The 26,159-nt window shown below is 43.3% G+C and overlaps 1 long non-coding RNA gene across 1 annotated transcript in view; it reads left to right on the forward strand.

Moving 5' to 3' along the window:
- LOC121272271 overlaps positions 1-21,872 on the forward strand; it is a 28,012-nt gene extending 6,140 nt beyond the window's left edge. The window contains exon 2 of the long non-coding RNA XR_005941863.1: positions 21,426-21,872. This is a non-coding gene — a long non-coding RNA (uncharacterized LOC121272271). The remainder of the gene's footprint in view (positions 1-21,425) is intronic.
- Positions 21,873-26,159: the final 4,287 nt, after the last annotated feature.

Genomic DNA, 26,159 nt, shown 5'->3' on the forward strand with positions numbered 1-26,159 from the left:
AACCTGTTATCAAAAATAGGAAAGATACTGAGATTAAATAGAGAATAACAGATACTCAAGAACATACACACGAGACACACATTCATACAAGAGGCTCTAAATAATGGATTTTAGTATTTTTAGGTATGATGAAAGAAATGTGGGAGTGCACAGCAGGCTGGAACCTGATCATAGTGTTTGGGTGGTTTATATTTAGACTAAAATTTACAGCCTGGGAGTTATTTACAGCCTGGAATCTAATTGAGGGGTTGTGTGGTTATATATGGAATAACAGATAGCCAGGAGTGAGTTACAGTCAGCTATCTAATCGAGGGGTTCAGAGTGGTTTATACAAAGAATAACAGATACCTGGGAATGAATTACAGACTGGAACTTAATCGAGGAGATTGGAGTGGTGTAAATATAGAATAACAGATATCCAGGAGTGAGTTACAGTCAGGAATCTAATCGAGGGTTTCGGGGTGGTTTATATATAGAATAACAGATACCCGGGAATGAGTTACAGACTGGAATCTAATAGAGGGGTGCAGTGGGGGGTTTATATACAGACTAACAGATACCTGGGAGTGAGTTACAGACTGGAATCTAATTCAGAGTGTTACAAAGTATACCGCAAGGAATTCAGAAGTGCACAACTGAGATATTGGGTGTTTTGAGACTCTGAAGTCCATTCTGTACAATATTTTCCCCCAGTCCTGTCCTCACCTGGATGAATGGTCTCCTGTGTTGTGGTGGATTTTGAACTTGTTCCTGGTGATTTGGTGGTTATTGTGGAATCTGTTATTAAAAATCGGAAAGATACCGAGATTAAATATAGAATAACAGATATTTAATAACATACACACGAGACACACATTCATACAAGAGGCTTTAAGCAAGGGATTTTGGTGTATATGAATATAATAAACGAAATGTGGGAGTTTGTAGCAGGCTGGAATCTGATTGATGTGTTTGAGTGGTTTATATTCAGACTAAAATTTGCCTGGGAGTGATTTACAGGCTGGAATAACAGGTACCTGGGAGTGAGTTACAGACTTCAATCTAATCAAGGACTTTGGGTCATTTAGATATAGAATAGCAGATACCTGGTAGTGATTTACAGTCAGGAATCTGATCAAGGGGTTCGGGGTGGTATATAGAAAGAATAAAAGACACTTGGGAGTCAGTTACAGACTGGAACTTAATCGAAAGGTTCGGGGTGGTGTAAATATAGAATAACAGATACCCGGGAGAGGGTTACTGACTGGAATCTAATTCAGGCGTTCTGGATGGTTCATATACAGAATAACAAACCCGGGAGTGAGTTACAGTCTGGAATCTAATCGAGCGGTTCAGGTTGGAATTTAAATAGAATAACAGTTATCTGGGAGTGAGTTACAGACTGGAATCTAACCACAAAGATTACAACAAGGATTTCAGAAGTGCATAACTGAGATATTAAGTGTTTTGAGACTCTGAAATCCATTCTGTTCAATATTTTCCCCCAGTCCTGTCCTCACCTGGATGAGTGATCTCCTGTGTTGTGGTGGGTTTTGAACTGGTTCCTGGTGATTTGGTGGTTATTGTGGAACCTGTTGTCAAAAATCGGAAAGATATCGAGATTAAATATAGAATAACAGATATTCAATAACATACACACGAGACACACATTCATACAAGAGGCTCTAAACAAGGGATTTTGGTGTATATGAGTATATTAAAAGAAATGTGGGAGTGCGTAGCAGGCTGGAATTTGATCGAGGTGTTTGAGTGGTTTATATTTAGATGAAAACTTAGCTGGGAGTGATTTTTCGAGTGGAAGCTAATCTAACGGTTTGGGATGGATTACAGAAAGCATAATAGGTACCCAGAAGTGAGTTACAGACTGGAATATAAGGGAGGAATTCAGGTGGTTTATATATAGAATAACAGATACCCAGGGGTGAGTTACAGACTGGAATCTAATCGAGGGGTTCGGGGTGGTTTATATATAGAATAACAGATACCTGGGAGTGAGTTACAGACTGGAATCTAATCGAGGGGTTTGGGGTGGTTTATATATAGAATAACAGATACCAGGGAGTGAGTTACAGACTGGAATCTAATCGAGGGGTTTGGGGTGGATTTTATATAGAATAACAGGTACCTGGGAGTGAGTTACAGACTGGAATCTAACCGAGGGTGTCACAAAGATTACAACAAGGAATTCAGAGGTGTATAACTGAGATATTGGGTGTTTTGTGACTCTCTGGAATCCATTCTGTACGATATTTTCCCCCAATACTGTCCTCACCTGGGTGAATGGTCTCCTGTGTTGTGGTGGATTTTGAACTGGTTCCTGGTGATTTGGTGGTTGTTGTGGAATCTGTTATCAAAAATCAGAAAGATACTGAGATTAAATATAGAATAACAGATATTCAATAACATACACACGAGACACACATTCATACAAGAGGCTCTAAACAAGGGATTTTGGTGTATATGAGTATAATAAAAGAAATGTGGGGGCGCGTAGCAGGCTGGAATCTGATCGATGTGTTTGAGTGGATTATATTTGGACTAAAATTTACCTGGGAGTGATTTACAGACTGGAATCTAATTGAGGGGTTCAGTGTGGTTATATATGGAATAACAGATACTGGGGAGTGAGTTACAGACTGGATTCTAATCGAAGGATTCAGGGGGGGTTTATATATAGAATAACAGATACCTGGGAGTGAGTTACAGACTGGAATCTAATAGAGGGGTGCAGGTGGGGTTTATACAAAATAACAGTTATCTGGGACTGAGATACAGTCTGGAATCTAATCGAGGGTTCGGCGTGGTTTATATATAGAGTAATAGATACCCGGGAGTGAGTTACAGACTGGAATCTAACCGAGGGGTTCTGGGTGGTTTATATACAGAGTAACAGATACCTGGGAGTGAGTTACAGATTGGAATCTAATGGATGGGTTCTGGGTGGTTTATATATAGAATAACATGTACCTGGGAGTGAATTACAGACTGGAATCTAATCGAGGGGTTCAGGTTAGTTTTTATACAGAATAACAGATAGCTGGGAGTGAGTTACAGACTGGAATCTAACTGAGGGTGTTACAAAGTTTACAACAAGGAATTCAGAAGTGTATAACTGAGATATTGGGTGTTTTGAGACTCTCTGAAATCCATTCTGTACAATATTTCCCCCCAGTCCTGTCCTCACCTGGATGAATAGTCTCCTGTGTTGTGGTGGGTTTTGAACTGGTTCCTGGTGATTTGGTGGTTATTGTGGAACCTGTTGTCAAAAATCGGAAAGATATCGAGATTAAATATAGAATAACAGATATTCAATAACATACACACGAGACACACATTCATACAAGAGGCTCTAAACAAGGGATTTTGGTGTATATGAGTATATTAAAAGAAATGTGGGAGTGTGTAGCAGGCTGGAATTTGATCGAGGTGTTTGAGTGGTTTATATTTAGATGAAAACTTAGCTGGGAGTGATTTTTCGAGTGGAAGCTAATCTAACGGTTTGGGATGGATTACAGAAAGCATAATAGGTACCCAGAAGTGAGTTACAGACTGGAATATAAGGGAGGAATTCAGGTGGTTTATATATAGAATAACAGATACCCAGGGGTGAGTTACAGACTGGAACTTAATCGAGGGGTTCGGGGTGGTGTAAATATAGAATAACAGATACGCGGGAGAGGTTCACAGACTGGAATCTAATTCAGGCGTTCTGGATGGTTTATATACAGAATAACATACCCGGGAGTGCGTTAAAGACAGGAATTTAATTGAGGGGTTCTGGGTGGTTTATATACAGAATAACAGATACCCGGGAGTGAGTTACAGACTGGAATCTAATGAAGGGGTTTGGGGTGGTTTATATATAGAATAACAGATACCCGGGAGTGAGTTACAGTCTGGAATCTAATCGAGGGGTTCAGGGTGGATTTTATATAGAATAACAGATACCTGGGAGTGTGTTACAGACTGGGATCTAATCGAGGGTTTCGGGGTGGATTATATATAGAGTAACAGATACCCGGGCGTGAGTTACAGACTGGAAACTAATCGAGGGGTTCGGGGTGGTTTATATATAGAATAACAGATACCAGGGAGTGAGTTACAGACTGGAATCTAACCGAGGGTGTCACAAAGATTACAACAAGGAATTCAGAGGTGTATAACTGAGATATTGGGTGTTTTGTGACTCTCTGAAATCCATTCTGTATGATATTTTCCCCCAATTCTGTCCTCACCTGGATGAATGGTCTCCTGTGTTGTGGTGGATTTTGAACTTGTTCCTGGTGATTTGGTGGTTATTGTGGAATCTGTTATCAAAAATCAGAAAGATACTGAGATTAAATATAGAATAACAGATATTCAATAACATACACACGAGACACACATTCATACAAGAGGCTTCAAATAAGGGATTTTGGGGTTAAAACGTAGAATAAAAGAAATGTAGGAGTGCGTAGCAGGCTGGAATTTGATCGGGGTGTTTGAGTGGTTTATATTTAGATGAAAACTTAGCTGGGAGTGATTTTTCGAGTGGAAGCTAATCTAACGGTTTGGGATGGATTACAGAAAGCATAATAGGTACCCAGAAGTGAGTTACAGACTGGAATATAAGGGAGGAATTCAGGTGGTTTATATATAGAATAACATACCCGGGGGTGAGTTACAGACTGGAACTTAATCGAGGGATTCGGGGTGGTGTAAATATAGAATAACAGATACCCGGGAGAGGGTCACAGACTGGAATTTAATTGAGGGGTTCTGGGTGGTTTATATACAGAAGAACAGATACCCGGGAATGATTTACAGACTGGAATCTAATCGAGGAACTCGGGGTTTATTTTTGAATAACAAATACCCGGGAGTGAGTTACAGACTGGAATCTAACCGAGGGTGTTACAAAGTTTACAACAAGGAATTCAGAAGTGCATAACTGAGGTATTGGGTGTTTAGGGACTCTCTGAAATCCATTCTGTACAATACTTTCCCCCAGTCCTGTCCTCACCTGGATGAATGGTCTCCTGTGTTGTGGTGGATTTTGAACTGGTTCCTGGTGATTTAGTAGTTATTGTGGAATCTGTTATCAAAAATCGGAAAGATACTGAGATTAAATATAGAATAACAGATATTCAATAACATACACATGAGACACACATTCATACAAGAGGCTCTAAACAAAGGATTTTGGTGTATATGAGTATAATAAAAGAAATGTGGGAGTGCGTAACAGGCTGGAATCTGATTGATGTGTTTGAGTGGATTATATTCAGACTAAAATTTGCCTGGGAGTGATTTACAGACTGGAATCTAATTGAGGGGTTCAGTGTGGTTATATATGGAATAACAGATACTGGGGAGTGAGTTACAGACTGGACTCTAATGGAAGGGATCAGGGGGGGTTTATATATAGGATAACAGATACCCGGGAGTGAGTTATAGGATGGAATCTAATAGAGGGGTGCAGGTGGGGTTTATACAAAATAACAGTTATCTGGGACTGAGATACAGTCTGGAATCTAATCGAGGGTTCGGCGTGGTTTATATATAGAATAATAGATACCCGGGAGTGAGTTACAGACTGGAATCTAACCGAGGGGTTCTGGGTGTTTTATATACAGAATAACAGATACCTGGGAGTGAGTTACAGTCTGGAATCTAACCGAGGGGTTCAGGGTGTTTATATATGAATAACAGATACCAGGGAGTGAGTTACAGACTGGAATCTAATTGAGGGGTTCTGGGTGGTTTATATATAGAATAACATGCACCTGGGAGTGAGTTACAGACTGGAATCTAATCGAGGATTTCAGGGTGATTTATATACGGAATAACAGATACGTGGGAGTCAGTTACAGACCGGAATCTAATCGAGGGGTTCATGGTAGTTTATATACAGAATAACAGATACCCGGGAGTGAGTTACAGACTGGAATCTAACCGAGGGTGTTGCAAAGTTTACAGCAAGGAATTCAGAAGTGCATAACTGAGATATTGGGTGTTTTGGGACTCTCTGAAATCCATTCTGTACAATACTTTTCCCCCAATACCGTCCTCACCTGGATGAATGGTCTCCTGTGTTGTGGTGGATTTTGAACTGGTTCCTGGTGATTTGGTGGTTATTGTGGAATCTGTTATCAAAAATCGGAAAGATACCGAGATTAAATACAGAATAACAGATATTCAATAACATACACATGAGACACACATACATCCAAGAGGCTCTAAACAGGGGATTTTGGTGTATATGAGTATAATAAAAGAAATGTGGGAGTGCGTAACAGGCTGGAATCTGATCGATGTGTTTGAGTGGATTATATTGACTCAAATTTACCTAGGAGTGATTTACAGACAGGAATCTAATTGAGGGGTTCAGTGTGGTTATATATGGAATAACAGATACTGGGGAGTGAGTTACAGACTGGACTCTAATCGAAGGGTTCAGCGGGGGTTTATGTATAGAATAACAGCTACCCAGGAGTGAGTTATAGAATGGAATCTAATAGAGGGGTGCAGGTGGGGTTTATACAAAGTAACAGTTATCTGGGACTGAGATACAGTCTGGAATCTAATCGAGGGTTCGGCGTGATTTATATATAGAATAATAGATACCCGGGAGTGACTGACAGACTGGAATCTAACCGAGGGCGTTACAAAGTTTACAACAAGGAATTCAGCAGTACAAAACTGAGATATTGGGTGTTTTGGGACTATCTGAAGTCCATTCTGTACAATACTTTCCCTCCAGTCCTGTCCTCACCTGGATGAATGGTCTCCTGTGTTGTGGTGGGTTTTGAACTGGTTCCTGGTGATTTGGTGGTTGTTGTGGAACCTGTTATCAAAAATCGGAAAGATACCGAGATTAAATATAGAATAACAGATATTCAATAACATACACACGAGACACATATACATCCAAGAGGCTCTAAACAAGGGATTTTGGTGTATATGAGTATAATAAAAGAAATGTGGGAGTGTGTAGCAGGCTGGAATCTGATCGACGTGTTTGAGTGGTTTATATTCAGACTAAAATTTGCCTGGGAGTGATTTACAGGCTGGAATCTAATCTAGGGATTCGGGGTGCTTTATACAAAGAATAACAGGTACCTGGGAGTGAGTTACAGACTTCAATCTAATCGACGAATTTGGGTCATTTATATATAGAATAACAGATACCTGGGAGTGATTTACAGTCAGGAATCTGATCAAGGGGTTCGGGGTGGTATACAGAAAGAATAACAGACAGTCGGGAGTCAGTTACAGACTGGAACCTAATCGAGAGGTTCGGGGTGGTGTAAATATAGAATAACAGATACCCGGGAGAGGGTTACTGACTGGAATCTAATTCAGGCGTTCTGGATGGTTCATATACAGAATAACATACCCGGGAGTGAGTTACAGTCTGGAATCTAATCGAGGGGTTCAGGTTGGATTTTAAATAGAATAACAGTTATCTGGGAGTGAGTTACAGACTGAAATCTAACCACAAAAATTACAACAAGGAATTCAGAAGTGCATAACTGAGATATTGGGTGTTTTGGGACACTCTGAAATCCATTCTGTACAATACTTTCCCCCAGTCCTGTCCTCACCTGGATGAATGGTCTCCTGTGTTGTGGTTGGTTTTGAACTGGTTCCTGGTGATTTGGTGGTTGTTGTGGAACCTGTTATCAAAAATCGGAAAGATACTGAGATTAAATATAGAATAACAGATATTCAATAACATACACACGAGACACACATTCATACAAGGGACTCTAAACAAGGGATTTTGCTGTATATGAGTATAATAAAAGAAATGTGGGTGCACGTAGCAGGCTGGAATCTGATTGATGTGTTTGAGTGGATTATATTCAGACTAAAATTTGCCTGGGAGTGATTTACAGACTGGAATCTAATTGAGGGGTTCAGTGTGGTTATATATGGAATAACAGATACTGGGGAGTGAGTTACAGACTGGACTCTAATGGAAGGGTTCAGGGGGGGTTTATATATAGGATAACAGATACCCGGGAGTGAGTTATAGAATGGAATCTAATAGAGGGGTGCAGGTGGGGTTTATACAAAATAACAGTTATCTGGGACTGAGATACAGTCTGGAATCTAATCGAGGGTTCGGCGTGGTTTATATATAGAATAATAGATACCCGGGAGTGAGTTACAGACTGGAATCTAACCGAGGGGTTCTGGGTGTTTTATATACAGAATAACAGATACCTGGGAGTGAGTTACAGTCTGGAATCTAACCGAGGGGTTCAGGGTGTTTATATATGAATAACAGATACCAGGGAGTGAGTTACAGACTGGAATCTAATTGAGGGGTTCTGGGTGGTTTATATATAGAATAACATGCACCTGGGAGTGAGTTACAGACTGGAATCTAATCGAGGATTTCAGGGTGATTTATATACGGAATAACAGATACGTGGGAGTCAGTTACAGACCGGAATCTAATCGAGGGGTTCATGGTAGTTTATATACAGAATAACAGATACCCGGGAGTGAGTTACAGACTGGAATCTAACCGAGGGTGTTGCAAAGTTTACAGCAAGGAATTCAGAAGTGCATAACTGAGATATTGGGTGTTTTGGGACTCTCTGAAATCCATTCTGTACAATACTTTTCCCCCAATACCGTCCTCACCTGGATGAATGGTCTCCTGTGTTGTGGTGGATTTTGAACTGGTTCCTGGTGATTTGGTGGTTATTGTGGAATCTGTTATCAAAAATCGGAAAGATACCGAGATTAAATACAGAATAACAGATATTCAATAACATACACACGAGACACATATACATCCAAGAGGCTCTAAACAAGGGATTTTGGTGTATATGAGTATAATAAAAGAAATGTGGGAGTGTGTAGCAGGCTGGAATCTGATCGACGTGTTTGAGTGGTTTATATTCAGACTAAAATTTGCCTGGGAGTGATTTACAGGCTGGAATCTAATCTAGGGATTCGGGGGGCTTTATACAAAGAATAACAGGTACCTGGGAGTGAGTTACAGACTTCAATCTAATCGACGAATTTGGGTCATTTATATATAGAATAACAGATACCTGGGAGTGATTTACAGTCAGGAATCTGATCAAGGGGTTCGGGGTGGTATACAGAAAGAATAACAGACAGTCGGGAGTCAGTTACAGACTGGAACTTAATCGAGAGGTTCGGGGTGGTGTAAATATAGAATAACAGATACCCGGGAGAGGGTTACTGACTGGAATCTAATTCAGGCGTTCTGGATGGTTCATATACAGAATAACATACCCGGGAGTGAGTTACAGTCTGGAATCTAATCGAGGGGTTCAGGTTGGATTTTAAATAGAATAACAGTTATCTGGGAGTGAGTTACAGACTGAAATCTAACCACAAAAATTACAACAAGGAATTCAGAAGTGCATAACTGAGATATTGGGTGTTTTGGGACACTCTGAAATCCATTCTGTACAATACTTTCCCCCAGTCCTGTCCTCACCTGGATGAATGGTCTCCTGTGTTGTGGTTGGTTTTGAACTGGTTCCTGGTGATTTGGTGGTTGTTGTGGAACCTGTTATCAAAAATCGGAAAGATACTGAGATTAAATATAGAATAACAGATATTCAATAACATACACACGAGACACATTCATACAAGGGACTCTAAACAAGTGATTTTGCTGTATATGAGTATAATAAAAGAAATGTGGGTGCACGTAGCAGGCTGGAATCTGATTGATGTGTTTGAGTGGATTATATTCAGACTAAAATTTGCCTGGGAGTGATTTACAGACTGGAATCTAATTGAGGGGTTCAGTGTGGTTATATATGGAATAACAGATACTGGGGAGTGAGTTACAGACTGGACTCTAATGGAAGGGTTCAGGGGGGGTTTATATATAGGATAACAGATACCCGGGAGTGAGTTATAGAATGGATTCTAATCGAAGGGTGCACGGGGGGTTTATACAAATTAACAGTTATCTGGGACTGAGATACAGTCTGGAATCTAATCGAGAGTTCGGCATGGTTTACATATAGAATAATAGATACCCGGGAGTGAGTTACAGGCTGGAATCTAACCGAGAGGTTCAGGGGGTTTATATATAGAATAACAGATACCTGGGAGTGAGCTACAGGCTGGAATCTAATCGAGGGGATCAGAGTAGTTTATATGCAGAATAATAGATACCTGGGAGTGAGTTACAGACTGGAATCTAACCGAGGGTGTCACAAAGTTTACAACAAGGAATTCAGAAGTGTATAACTGAGATATTGGATGTTTTGTGACTCTCTGAAATCCATTCTGTACAATACTTTCCCCCAGTCTTGTCCTCACCTGGATGAATGGTCTCCTGTGTTGTGGTGGGTTTTGAACTGGTTCCTGGTGATTTAGTGGTTGTTGTGGAACCTGTTATCAAAAATCGGAACGATACCGAGATTAAATATTGAATAATAGATATTCAATAACATACACACGCAACACACATTCATACAAGAGTCTCTAAACAAGGGATTTTGGTGTATATGAGTATAATAAAAGAAATGTGGGAGTGCGTAGCAGGCTGGAATCTGATCGAGGAGTTTGAGTGGTTTATATTCAGACTAAAATTTACCTGGGAGTGATTTACAGGCTGGAATCTAATTGGGGGGTTCAGTGTGGTTATATATAGAATAACAGATATCCAGGAGGGAGTTACAGTCAGGAATCTAATCGAGGGGTTCGGGTTCTTTATACAAAGAATAACAGGTACCTGGGAGTGAGTTACAGACTTCAATCTAATCGAGGGGTTCGGGTCGTTTAGATATAGAATAACAGATACCTGGGAGTGATTTACAGTCAGGAATCTGATCAAGGGGTTCGGGGTGGTATATAGAAAGAATAACAGACACTTGGGAGTCAGTTACAGACTGGAACTTAGTCGAGAGGTTCGGGGTGGTGTAAATATAGAATAACAGATACCCGGAAGAGGGTAACTGACTGTAATCTAATTCAGGCGTTCTGGATGGTTCGTATACAGAATAACATACCCGGGAGTGAGTTACAGTCTGGAATCTAATTGAGGGATTCTGCGTGGTTTATATATAGAATAACAGTTATCTGGGAGTGACTTACAGACTGTAATGTAACCGAGGTTGTCACAAAGATTACAACAAGGAATTCAGAAGTGTATAACTGAGATATTGGGTTTTTGAGACTCTCTGATATCCATTCTGTACAATATTTTCCCCCAGTCCAGTCCTCACCTGGATGAATAGTCTCCTGTGTTGTGGTGGATTTTGAACTGGTTTCTGGTGATTTGGTGGTTGTTGTGGAACCTGTTATCAAAAATCAGAAAGATACCGAGATTAAATATAGAATAACAGATATTCAATAACATACACACGAGACACACATACATACTAGAGGCTCTAAACAAGGGATTTTGGTGTATATGAGTATAATAAAAGAAATGTGGGAGTGTGTAGCAGGCTGGAATCTGATCGAGGTGTTTGAGTGGTTTATATTTAGACTAAAATTTACCTGGGAGTGATTTACAGGCTGGAATCTAATTGAGGGGTTCGGTGTGGTTATATATGGAATAATAGATATCTGGGAATGAGTTACAGTAAGGAATCTAATCGAGGGGTTTGGGATGGTTTGTACAAAGCCTAACAGATATCTGGGAGTAAGTTATAGACTGGAATCTAATCGAGGGGTTCGGGGTGTTTTATAGAAAGAATAACAGATACCCGGGAATGAATTACAGACTGGAACTTAATCAAGGAGATTGAGGTGGTGTAAATATAGAATAACAGATACCCGGGAGTGAGTTACAGACTGTAATCTAATTGATGGGTTCAGGGAGGGTTTATACAAAATAACAGTTATCTATGACAGAGTTACAGTCTGGAATCTAATCGAGGGGTTCAGGTTGGATTTTAAATAGAATAACAGTTATCTGGGAGTGAGTTACAGACTGGAATCTAACCACAAAGATTACAACAAGGATTTCAGAAGTGCATAACTGAGATATTAAGTGTTTTGAGACTCTGAAATCCATTCTGTACAATATTTTCCCCCAGTCCTGTCCTCACCTGGATGAGTGGTCTCCTGTGTTGTGGTGGGTTTTGAACTGGTTCCTGGTGATTTGGTGGTTGTTGTGGAACCTGTTATCAAAAATCAGAAAGATACCGAGATTAAATATAGAATAACAGATATTCAATAACATACACACGAGACACACATTCATACAAGGGACTCTACATTCATACAAGGGACTCTAAACAAGGGATTTTGGTGTATATGAGTATAATAAAAGAAATGTGGGAGCGCGTAGCAGGCTGGAATCTGATTGATGTGTTTGAGTGGATTATATTTGGACTAAAATTTACCTGGGAGTGATTTACAGACTGGAATCTAATTGAGGGGTTCAGTTTGGTTATATATGGAATAACAGATACTGGGGAGTGAGTTACAGACTGGATTCTAATCGAAGGGTGCACGGGGGGTTTATACAAATTAACAATTATCTGGGACTGAGATACAGTCTGGAATCTAATCGAGAGTTCGGCATGGTTTACATATAGAATAACAGATACCTGGGAGTGAGTTACAGACTGGAATCTAATCGAGGGGTTCTGGGTGGTTTATATATAGAATAACGTACCTGGGAGTGAGCTACAGACTGGAATCTAATCGAGGGGATCAGAGTAGTTTATATGCAGAATAATAGATACCTGGGAGTGAGCTACAGGCTGGAATCTAACCGAGGGTGTCACAAAGTTTACAACAAGGAATTCAGAAGTGTATAACTGAGATATTGGATGTTTTGTGACTCTCTGAAATCCATTCTGTACAATACTTTCCCCCAGTCTTGTCCTCACCTGGATGAATGGTCTCCTGTGTTGTGGTGGGTTTTGAACTGGTTCCTGGTGATTTAGTGGTTGTTGTGGAACCTGTTATCAAAAATTGGAACGATACCGAGATTAAATATAGAATAACAGATATTCAATAACATACACACGCAACACACATACATACAAGAGTCTCTAAACAAGGGATTTTGGTGTATATTAGTATAATAAAAGAAATGTGGGAGTGCGTAGCAGGCTGGAATCTGATCGAGGAGTTTGAGTGGTTTATATTCAGACTAAAATTTACCTGGGAGTGATTTACAGGCTGGAATCTAATTGGGGGGTCCAGTGTGGTTATATATAGAATAACAGATATCCAGGAGGGAGTTACAATCAGGAATCTAATCGAGGGGTTCGGGTTCTTTATACAAAGAATAACAGGTACCTGGGAGTGAGTTACAGACTTCAATCTAATCGAGGGGTTCGGGTCGTTTAGATATAGAATAACTGATACCTGGGAGTGATTTACTGTCAGGAATCTGATCAAGGGGTTCGGGGTGGTATATAGAAAGAATAACAGACACTTGGGAGTCAGTTACAGACTGGAACTTAGTCGAGAGGTTCGGGGTGGTGTAAATATAGAATAACAGATACCCGGAAGAGGGTAACTGACTGTAATCTAATTCAGGCGTTCTGGATGGTTCGTATACAGAATAACATACCCGGGAGTGAGTTACAGTCTGGAATCTAATCGAGGGATTCTGCGTGGTTTATATATAGAATAACAGTTATCTGGGAGTGACTTACAGACTGTAATGTAACCGAGGTTGTCACAAAGATTACAACAAGGAATTCAGAAGTGTATAACTGAGATATTGGGTTTTTGAGACTCTCTGATATCCATTCTGTACAATATTTTCCCCCAGTCCTGTCCTCACCTGGATGAATAGTCTCCTGTGTTGTGGTGGATTTTGAACTGGTTTCTGGTGATTTGGTGGTTGTTGTGGAACCTGTTATCAAAAATCAGAAAGATACCGAGATTAAATATAGAATAACAGATATTCAATAACATACACACGAGACACACATACATACTAGAGGCTCTAAACAAGGGATTTTGGTGTATATGAGTATAATAAAAGAAATGTGGGAGTGTGTAGCAGGCTGGAATCTGATCGAGGTGTTTGAGTGGTTTATATTTAGACTAAAATTTACCTGGGAGTGATTTACAGGCTGGAATCTAATTGAGGGGTTCGGTGTGGTTATATATGGAATAATAGATATCTGGGAATGAGTTACAGTAAGGAATCTAATCGAGGGGTTTGGGATGGTTTGTACAAAGCCTAACAGATATCTGGGAGTAAGTTATAGACTGGAATCTAATCGAGGGGTTCGGGGTGTTTTATAGAAAGAATAACAGATACCCGGGAATGAATTACAGACTGGAACTTAATCAAGGAGATTGAGGTGGTGTAAATATAGAATAACAGATACCCGGGAGTGAGTTACAGACTGTAATCTAATTGATGGGTTCAGGGAGGGTTTATACAAAATAACAGTTATCTATGACAGAGTTACAGTCTGGAATCTAATCGAGGGGTTCAGGTTGGATTTTAAATAGAATAACAGTTATCTGGGAGTGAGTTACAGACTGGAATCTAACCACAAAGATTACAACAAGGATTTCAGAAGTGCATAACTGAGATATTAAGTGTTTTGAGACTCTGAAATCCATTCTGTACAATATTTTCCCCCAGTCCTGTCCTCACCTGGATGAGTGGTCTCCTGTGTTGTGGTGGGTTTTGAACTGGTTCCTGGTGATTTAGTGGTTGTTGTGGAACCTGTTATCAAAAATCGGAACGATACCGAGATTTAATATAGAATAACAGATATTCAATAACATACACACGCAACACACATTCATACAAGAGTCTCTAAACAAGGGATTTTGGTGTATATGAGTATAATAAAAGAAATGTGGGAGTGCGTAGCAGGCTGGAATCTGATCGAGGAGTTTGAGTGGTTTATATTCAGACTAAAATTTACCTGGGAGTGATTTACAGGCTGGAATCCAATTGGGGGGTTCAGTGTGGTTATATATGGAATAACAGATATCCAGGAGGGAGTTACAGTCAGGAATCTAATCGAGGGGTTCGGGTTCTTTATACAAAGAATAACAGGTACCTGGGAGTGAGTTACAGACTTCAATCTAATCGAGGGGTTCGGGTCGTTTAGATATAGAATAACAGATACCTGGGAGTGATTTACAGTCAGGAATCTGATCAAGGGGTTCGGGGTGGTATATAGAAAGAATAACAGACACTTGGGAGTCAGTTACAGACTGGAACTTAGTCGAGAGGTTCGGGGTGGTGTAAATATAGAATAACAGAAACCCGGAAGAGGGTAACTGACTGTAATCTAATTCAGGCGTTCTGGATGGTTCATATACAGAATAACATACCCGGGAGTGAGTTACAGTCTGGAATCTAATCGAGGGATTCTGCGTGGTATATATATAGAATAACAGTTATCTGGGAGTGACTTACAGACTGTAATGTAACCGAGGTTGTCACAAAGATTACAACAAGGAATTCAGAAGTGTATAACTGAGATATTGGGTTTTTGAGACTCTCTGATATCCATTCTGTACAATATTTTCCCCCAGTCCTGTCCTCACCTGGATGAATAGTCTCCTGTGTTGTGGTGGATTTTGAACTGGTTTCTGGTGATTTGGTGGTTGTTGTGGAACCTGTTATCAAAAATCAGAAAGATACCGAGATTAAATATAGAATAACAGATATTCAATAACATACACACGAGACACACATACATACAAGAGGCTCTAAACAAGGGATTTTGGTGTATATGAGTATAATAAAAGAAATGTGGGAGTGTGTAGCAGGCTGAAATCTGATCGAGGTGTTTGAGTGGTTTATATTTAGACTAAAATTTACCTGGGAGTGATTTACAGGCTGGAATCTAATTGAGGGGTTCGGTGTGGTTATATATGGAATAATAGATATCTGGGAATGAGTTACAGTAAGGAATCTAATCGAGGGGTTTGGGATGGTTTGTACAAAGCCTAACAGATATCTGGGAGTAAGTTATAGACTGGAATCTAATCGAGGGGTTCGGGGTGTTTTATAGAAAGAATAACAGATACCCGGGAATGAATTACAGACTGGAACTTAATCAAGGAGATTGAGGTGGTGTAAATATAGAATAACAGATACCCGGGAGTGAGTTACAGACTGTAATCTAATTGATGGGTTCAGGGGGGGTTTATACAAAATAACAGTTATCTATGACAGAGTTACAGTCTGGAATCTAATCGAGGGGTTCAGGTTGGATTTTAAATAGAATAACAGTTATCTGGGAGTGAGTTACAGACTGGAATTAACCACAAAGTTTACAACAAGGAATTCAGAAGTGCATAACTGAGATATTGGGTGTTTTGAGACTCTCTGAAATCCATTCTGTACAATATTTCCCCCCAGTCCTGTCCTCACCTGGATGAATGGTCTCCTGTGTTGTGGTGGGTTTTGAACTGGTTCCTGGTGATTTGGTGGTTGTTGTGGAACCTGTTATCAAAAATCGGAAAGATACCGAGATTAAATATAGAATAACAGATATTCAATAACATACACACGAGACACACGTACATCCAAGCTGCTCTAAATAAGGGATTTTGGGTTTTATAAGTAGAATAAAAGAAATGTGGGAGTGAGTTACAGACTGGAATCTAATCGAGGGGTTTGGGTGGTTTATATACAGAATAACAGATACCCGGGAGTGAGATACAGGCTGTATTCTAATCGAGGGGTTCGGGGTGGTTTATAAATATTATAACAGATTCCCGAAAGTGAAGTACAGGCTGGAATCTAATCGAGGGGGTCGGGGTGGTTTATATATAGAATAACAGATACCTGGGTGTGAGTTACAGACTGGAATCTAATCGAGGGGTTCGGGATGGTTTATATTTAGAATAACAGGTACCTGGGAGTGAGTTACAGGCTGGAGTCTAATCGAGGAGTTTGGGCTGGTTTATATCTGGAATAATAGATACCCAGGAGTTAGTTACAGCTGGAATCTAATCGAGGGGTTCGGGGTGATTTATATATAGAATAACGGATACCCGAGAGTGAGTTACAGGCTGGAATCTAATTGAGGGGTTTGGGGTAGTTTATATATAGAATAACAGATACCTGGAAGTGAGTTACAGGCTGGAATCTAATCGAGGGGTTCAGGGTGGTTTATGTGTAGACTAACAGATACCTGGGAGTGAGTTACAGACTGGAATCTAATCAAGGGGTTTAGGGTGGTTTATGTGTAGACTAACAGATACGTGGGAGTGAGTTACAGACTGGAATCTATTCGAGGGGGTCAGGCTGGTTTATATCTGGAATAATAGATACCCGGGTGTGATTTACAGACTGGAATCTAATCCAGGGGTTCGGGGGGGGTTTATATATAGAATAACAGATACCTTGGAGTGAGTTGCAGGCTGGAATTTAATTGAGGGGTTCGGGGTGGTTTATATATAGAATAACAGATACCCGGGAGTGAGTTACAGACTGGAATCTAATCGAGGGGTTCAGGGTGGTTTATGTTTAGACTAACAGATACCTAGGAGTGAGTTGCAGGCTGGAATCTAATCGAGAGGTTTCAGTGCTGTGGTGTACAGTCTGGATCCAGTTCCATGGCATTGCCTGACTCCTCGTCTGGCTCAAATCAGATGCTGCTGTAACCCCCATCCGTATCTCTTATCTCCAGACTGAATTATTCTGACACACTCCTGGCTAGCCCCTCATATTCTACCTTCCAGAAATCTGAGCTAAATACAACATTCTGCTGCCCTGTATCCTGACTCGCACCTAGTCCTCCAACTCCATCGCCCCCTGTGCTCTCTGCCCTTCATTGGCTGCCAGTCAAGCCACACCTTGACTTTAAAATTCTCACCCTGATGCTCAAATCGTTCCATGGCCCTCGGCCCCTCCCTTTAACCTCTGTAATCCCCTCCAGCCCCAAAACCCTCCGAGATCTCTTTGGTCTTCCACATCCGACCTCTTGCGCATCTCCAATTCCCATCACTCCGCCGTTGGTGGCCTTGCCATCAGCTGCCTGGGTCCTGAGCTCTGGAATTCCCTCCCTAAACCTCTCTGTCTCTCTCTCTCTCTCCTCCTTTAAGACGCTCCTCAAAACCTACCTCTTTGACCAAGCTTTTAGTCACCTGTCCCTCATATCTCCTCACACGGCTCAGCGTCAAATATAGCTTTACGATAGCCCCCGTGGAGCATGTTGGAAAGTTACATTACATTAAGGGTTATATGAATGCAATTTGTTGGTGTTGGAGTGTATAGTCAGGAAGTCGGGTGGGTCAGCTGTGATTATTGGGGTCTGAGGCAATCCTTGGTAGCAGGGGAGCTGGTGTTGGCACGGCAGTCTTACCCTGTTGACACTCTGCAACACAGACGCTGTCCACTGCAATATCAGACTCCGGAGTCTCGCCTCGCACGGCTTCAATGACAAACTGAAAGACAAGAGGATCGTTTGCAAAGCTGCTTCGGAGTTGAACCCGTTCACCGAGGTGGGGGGTGGGGGTGGGGGGAGGTGCCCTCTTTCAGATGAGATGGTAAAACCGGGCACTGGGCAAAGAGGATTTGAAGTGCCCTGGCCAACATTTCTCCTTTAATGCAGATTAACATCTCGTTGCTACCTGTGGGATCTTGCTGTGCTGGCTAACATGAATCACAAGTTGTTCCCCTTCCAATGGAATAAATTCTCCCTTTCCTCCCCTAACTGCCTTGTTTTTTAGTTCCAAGATCCCCCCACCCCCCCCGGGGTTTACTCCAACCCTTTCACCCGACAGGGTGGGTTCTCAAGCGTTTAGGCGTCAACACAGCACACCTGAAGCTTGATGGAAGGGCGAGCGGGAGGTCATTCCAAGATCCCATCGTTCCCTCGAGGGTGCTATCAGGCGAACTTCCCTCTTTCACCCCCACCACCTCCCCTCCCCACCCACCCACCAAGGGAGCAGCCCTCCCTGACCTGCTCAAGCGCTCATCAGGAGAATATGACAAGCCTGGGGCCTACCTGAATCTTTGCTTCCCCTCGGTAGGTGACTGTTGCTGGCTTCCAGCCTGGCTCTTGGTTTCCGGTGAGGGAGAAGAGAGGCTGTCCCAGACTGGCTCCTGCTGGCGAAAACACAAGGGCGTTAAAGAGGAACAGAGGAGCTGGGGGCAGGCCACTTGGCCCCTCGAGCCTGCTCCGCCATTCAACTAGATCAGGGCTGATTCTTCTACCTCAACACCGCTATCCTTGTATCCCTTGGTGACACTAGTCTCCAGAAATCTATCCATCTCAGTCTTGGACATGCTCAGTGTCTGAGCCTCCACCGCCCTCCGGGGCAGAGAATTCCCAAGATTCGCCACCCTCCGAGTGAAGAAATTCCTCCTCACCTCAGTCCTATATGGCCTGTCCCTTATTCTGAGACACCCTCTCCCCCCCCACCCCACCCCTCCCAAGCCAAGGGAAACATCCCTTCCATGTCTATCCTGTCCAGCCCTTTAAGAATTTTGTACACTTCAATGAGATCATCTCAAATTCTTCGAAACTCTGGGGAATCCAGGCCCAGTCTCCTCCAACTTAGTCAAGGTGGCTTCAATGAACAGAAAGGCAGGTGTTGATTGGTAGGGTAGAGGGATTTGATGGACGTGACAGGAGAACGAGGCGGCCATTCAGCCCCTCAACCCTGCTCCACCATTCCGTAAGATCATATTCCCATTTTCCTTAATTTCCTTCTAACAATCTCAGTCTTGAACATATTCAATGACCAAGCCCCTGCAGCTCTCTGGGGTAGGGAATTCCAAAGATTCACAACCCATCCCAGTCCAAAATGGCCGACTCCTTATCCTAAGACCATGGCCCCCCCCATCTTCTAGACTCCCCAGCCAGAGAGGAACGACCTCTCAACATCGACTCCGTCAAGTCCCTTTTGGTGGGATCACCTCTCATTCTCCTCAGCTCCGCAGAATATAGGCCCCAGTCTACTCGATTTAGTCACGGGGCACCCCACTCTCATCCGAGGGACCAACCAAGCGAACCTTTGTTGCGGTCCCTCTAGGTAGGTACCTGACCTCACCAATGACGGAGAGCGTTGGTGGTTGAACGCTGCAGCAGAGTCACTGCGACCTGGAACGCGCTGCCCGAAAGGGCGGTGGAAGCGGGGTTCAATTGGAGATTTCAACGAGGGGAGTTGGGCGAATACTCGAAGGGAAGACATTGGCGGGAGGAAGGGTGGGGCTGCGGTTGAGGGGGAGCTCATGGGATAGCTCCCCCCAAAGAGCCGGCACAGGCAGGATGGGCTGAATGGAGTCGTGGGCCTGTTCGATTCTATACCCCCTCTCAGCTGATGAGTAGGGATACTTGCCTTGCTTTGCTGCGTACACATTTAACTCCATCCTGGTAGCTGACCCATACATGAAATAGTGGAACTTCAGCGTGTGACAGCCGGACGCAGAGATCCAAGGGCTTCTTAAGTGAGACCTGTCACCGGGATGAGTCATCGTTGAATCCATTAACATGTAGTTACCAACTGTAATGAAATACCACCATGAAAGCAGGAAAGGACAGAAGGAGACAGTGGATCTGTCAGCGACTGTGCAGTGCAGAGACAGCGGGAGGAACCGGAGGGGGCTGTTCTGTGCCTGTTCTGACAGTCGATCAGATCATGGTCAGTCGGTATTTTAAACCCGTTTACCCGCCATGGTTCCATATTATAATTTTACTGAATCAAAATCCACCAATCTCCCTTTTGAAATTCGCGATTAACCTCGACGGCTTTGGTGGGGAGAAGGTTCTAGATTTCCACACACCTTCACGGGAAGCAGGGGCCCCCTAAAGTCACCAACGCCCCCTCCCCAAACTCCGAGGTCCAGCAGGCATGGGGAGATGGAGTGGAGTGGGGGGTGGTGAAGGGAGTGAACATATACATCAATAATAGTGAGGGTATTTATCGAATAGTGAGGATGCTCAATAGGAGCTTTTGAGGTGCTTGTAGGGTCAGAGCAGCCCAGGTTGGGTGGCAAACCAGTCCTTGAATCGGAGGGCTGTCGGTTGAACCCTCCGAGGTATCCGAGCTCTTCCGATTCTGCAACTCCCCCCCCGACCCCCCAGCTCCTAACTAAACCTCTCCGCACCCTCTTTCCTCTCGAGACCGTCCTTAAGACCTACCCAAGCGTTTCGGTCACCCTGTTATGCGTCCCCTGTGTTTTGTTTTGTCCGGTGAATCTCCTGTCAACTGGGATTTTTGTCTGCCACGAGGAAGGGCCCCTACCCCAAAACCCGGGAGGCTGGCACTTCGAGCGCAGCGCTGGTGGGGGAGTGCCACCCTGTCAGGAGGTTCCACCCGTTCTGAGGCTCCGCCCGCCCTCCCTCAGGAACCAGCACGTCCTCTCGAAGCGCGAGATAATGCTCATCCACACCACAGCCCCACGGGGGAGGGGGGGGCGGTGGTGGGGTTCCCCTTAAAGGGACAGGCCAATGCTTGCCAGCAAGCATTGTGCAACATGGTGCTGAGGTAAAGCTTGTAAAGTTGACATTTTTTTGTTTTGTGCCTAGGAGATTCGAAAAAACGGTGGCGATCACTTGACCTCCCCTGCGCAATGTGTCCTTTCACTTGGAAGGGTTCTCTGTCCCTCTTGGCAAGACCAGCAGCCCCTCAACGTACTGTACAAAGAAAGCTGGATTTGAATCCGGGCGGACTTACACCCTGGCTTGGAAAAGTCGTCGTCGGGGCCGGAGTTCTCCACGTCAGTCTGCCCATTCCATTGGTCAAAGGGGACCAGGGGTGGAGTGTCTTCATTGGTCCAACCACATAGATTGCCAAACTCATCGAAGTCACATTGGAAGATACAATCTGCACAGGAGAGGAAGGATATATCCAATCATGTGCTCAAACATAGCTTTCTGCCAAGGCGTTAGCAATAGATAAGAGCTTCCGTGACACAGTAAAACGGTGATCGCTACATATAGTAATATTAGCAATATATTAACATAATATCTTCACATATCTTCCTCCTGATTTAAGGAAGGATATACTTGCATGGGAAGCAGTTCAGTGAACGTTCACTTGGCTGATTCTCGGGATGTCGGTGTTTGTCTTATGTGGGAAAGGCTTGGGCCTGTACTCATTGGAGTTTAGAAGAATGAGGGATGATCCTATTGAAACGTGTAAGATCCTGAGGGGGCTGTCAGCATGTTTCCCCTCGTAAGGGGAAATCTAGAAGGAGGGGACAGAGTTTCGGAACTAGGCACCTCCCTTTTGAGACGGAGTTGAGGAGGAACTATTTTCTCTCAGAGGGTGGAGAATCTTTGGGATTCTGCAGACCACTGGGCAGTGGAGGCTGAGCCATTGAATACATTCAAAGCTTAGTTGGACAGATTTTTGATTGACAAGGGAGTCAATGGTTGAGGGGAATTGGAGGGGGGTGGGGGCAGATAGGAAAGTGGAACTAAGGCCAAGGTCAGATCAGCCATAATCTTATTGAATGGCAGACCAAGCTCGAGGGGCCGAATAGCCTACTCCTGCCCCTAGTTCTTATGTTCTTACTGATTTAGCAATACTGTATTGGGTTAGATACTCACTGCCGCAGTAATACTGGGATTGATACTCTCACTGACACAGTAATACTGTATTGGGTTAGATACTCTCACTGTCACAGTAATACTGGGATTGATACTCTCACTGACACAGTAATACTGTTGGGTTAGATATTCTCACTGACACAGGAATACTCTACTGGTTAGATACTCTCACTGACACAATAATACTAGGATTGTTACTTTCACTGACACATTAATGATGGGATTGATACTCTCACTGACACAGTAATACTGTTGGGTTAGATACTCTCACTGACACAGTAATACTAGGATTGTTACTTTCACTGACACATTAATGCTGGGATTGATACTCTCACTGACACAGTAATACTGTTGGGTTAGATGCTCTCACTGACACAGTAATCATTGAAAAGATAAAATGACAAAGCATACACACGCACAGCAAGATCCCACCCGAGAAAACGTTCTAGCTATTTTTAGTGATATCGGTTGAGGGATAAGTCATGACTCAAGACACCAGGGAGAACTCTCCAGCTCCCTTTCAAAATAGCGCCGGGGGATTTTATATGAGAGAGCAGACAGGAACTTGGTTCACTGTCTCACCCGAGAGACGGCACCAGCCGCAACGATAAACCAAATGCTGGCGGGTATGACTATAAACCCAACCAATTGTTGTTGACTCGCATCAGCGAGACCAGCCGTGGAGTCGTTCATTTGCATCTGGCTGGTGTGCTGAGCCAGTGGGGAGGAGAGTCAGCTCAGGGGTTTAACAGATGGGACGGGACTGAGGGCTCGGAGTTTAAATTACCCTCGCAACAGGAAGGTTAAGTTGACAATGATGGAAGGTTGACCAATAGTGCAGAGAGGTAGCAGACTGGATGGAAACACAAGCTTAGAAGAGACAAGAGAGAGAGCAAAGGGTTGAAAGAGTTGAGCTTCAAGTGGTGAATTCTTTAGCCTTCAGGCTCTTCTGAACACACCACCCAACGGTGGGCAGTAAGACGACCCCTTCAAAAGAGAAGAATCAGTTCCTGCTTCAGGAGGGAGCCAAGGAACTTGGAAACGGTCAATAAATGGTTGCAAAAGGGCAAGGCCTTGTTTGGATCGTGGGTCTCAGAGCTAAATGGGGTTGGAATTATCCTTGTTCCTAAAAGATTATCTTATTAGGAGGAGCAAACAATTGAAGAAAGCCTTTAGAAGCAGACTTACTGGAGCAGTGTCCTCTCCTGACGCTGATGTTGTCTATGGCTATGTCACCTGACAGGGAGGAACCTCCAACAGCTTCAAAGATAACCTGCCATATTGAAAGATGTACGTTAAACGTGATGCACAAAGTTCCACCAGACTTTAACCAACTCTACGACCAGCCGGCTCTATGACCTGCCGGCTCTACGACCAGCCAGCTCTACGACCAGCCGGCTCTACAACCAATGGGATGTGGGCATCGCTGGCTAGGCCAGCATTTATCGCCCATCCCTAATTGCCCTTGCTTCAGAGGGTATTTAAGAGTCAACCACATTGTTGCGGGTCCGGAGTCATATGTAGCCCAGACCAGGTGAGGGTGGAGGATTAAGGCAAAGCTCAGCGGATGCTGGAAATCTGAAACAAAGACAAAAAGTGCTGGAAAAATTCAGCCGGTCTGACAGTGTCTGTGGAGAGGAAGATAGAGTTAACGTTTCGAGTCCGTGAGAACCAAAGAGAAGTAGAAATGTGGTGAAATATATACTGTTTAAGGAGGTGGAGCAGGTGAAGTTGGGTCTTGCCTTTAGCTCTGAAAAAAAGAGTCATACAGACTTGAAGCACTAACTCTGTCTTTCTCTCCAAGGATGGAAGGTTTCCTTCCCTGAAGGGACATTACTGAACCAGATGGGTTTTTACAACAATCGGAAATCATGGTTCGCATTGGACTTTTAATTCCAGATTTTTATTGAATTCAAATTCCACCATTTGTCTTGGTGGGATTTGAACCCAGGTCCCCAGAGGATTACCCTGGGGTCTCTGGATACATGGACAGTGACAATATCACTATGCTCCACCTCCCCAATCACAAACTCCCCCAATCCAAGATAAATTATGAAATGCTGGACATATCCTTAGCAAAATTATAATTTTAACGTTCTTGAAAATTCTGTTGCACTTTTACATTGGTAGTGGCCCTCTCAATGAAATGTTTTCATAGTAATTGGACAATATTCTTGACACCATCCAGGACAAAGCAGCCTCCTTAATGGCACCCCATTCATCACCTTAAATATCTACTCCCTCCACCACCGATGCACGGTAGCAGCAGTGTGTGTACCATCTCCAAGATGTACTGCAGCGACTCACCAAGGCTCCTTAGACAGCACCTTCCAAACTCATGACCGCTACCATCTAGAAGGACAAGGGCAGCAGACACAAGGGAACACCAGCACCTGCAAGTTCCCCTCCAAACCACTCACCATCCTGACTTGGAAATATATCGGCCGTTCCTTCACTGTCGCTGGGCCAAAATCCTGGAAGCCCCTCCCTAACAGCGCTCTGGGTGTACCTACACCTCATGGACTGCGGCGGCTCAAGAAGGCAGCTCACCACCACCTTCTCAAGGGGCAATTAGGGATGGGTAACAAATGCTGGGCCCAGCCAGCGACGCCCACATCCCATGAAAGAATTAAAAAAATCCAATGGTATCCAACATAATGAACCACACCCAATATACCAACATAACTGTTTGTAAATAATGATACAGGGGAATAGCCCACTGAAGGAATCCTTGCCTTTATATTTGTTGGAGCCTCGAACGAATAGTCAACTGTTCCAAGTAGCCAAGACGGACTCTGATATCCTGTTTTACTCCAAATCTGCTGTTCAATGGACGAGCCCTTCAGGTAAACTTTGAGAGCATTGTTAGAATCTTGTCCGTACATGTAGTACCGGAACTCCACACAGATGTCCCCAGACACAGCCAAGCTTGGACTGTCCAGCCTCACGAATTGACCTTTGGAAAATTCATCAGCCTCTTGATAGATATAATACCCACCTGGAATTGGAATAGGAGAGAACGGTGAGCCCTGATCTGTCAGGCAATCTCTACCAGAGGAGCATCAATGCAGCATTCTCACTAATCCTTCCCCACAATTTGCAGTGACGGTGTTTGTGAAATGGTTTCCTGAATGTTCCCCTTTTTAAGGCATGTTGGAGATAATGGTGTCCCTCCCATTAGAACTTCACCAATGGTGAGGAACTGGGAATATTCACCAATCAGAGACCATCAACACAGCCTGACATGGAGGAACTGGAAATATTCACTAGTATCTTGTCCAGTGGTAGCTCACTGGCATATTCCCCAATGTATCTCAGCCAATGGACTCTGTTTGATGTTTGAGGACCAGTTTCAGTGCTCATTTCTCAATACTTTTCAACTCATTACGTAGACTAGAGACAGAGAGAGAAACAGACAGAGAGAAAGAGAGTGGCAGAGAAAGATAGAGACAGAGAGAGGAGCAGAGAGAGATAGTCAAAGAAAGAGAGACAGAGGGAGAGAGAGCGAGACAGAGAAAGAGACAGCGAGAGAGAGAGTGACAAAAATAGAGAGGCAGAAAAGAGAGACAGAGCGAGAGAGACAGAAAGAGCAACAGAGAGAGAGACAGGCAGAGAAAGAGAGGCAGAGAGAGAGAGAGAGAGAGATGAAAGACATTCCGTACTTCCATCTGGATAGTCCCCTGTGGGTCCTGTGCCTATTGTTGGAGT

Source organism: Carcharodon carcharias, chromosome 33 (assembly GCF_017639515.1).
Source record: "Carcharodon carcharias isolate sCarCar2 chromosome 33, sCarCar2.pri, whole genome shotgun sequence".
NCBI classification, from domain to species: Eukaryota; Metazoa; Chordata; class Chondrichthyes; order Lamniformes; family Lamnidae; genus Carcharodon; species Carcharodon carcharias.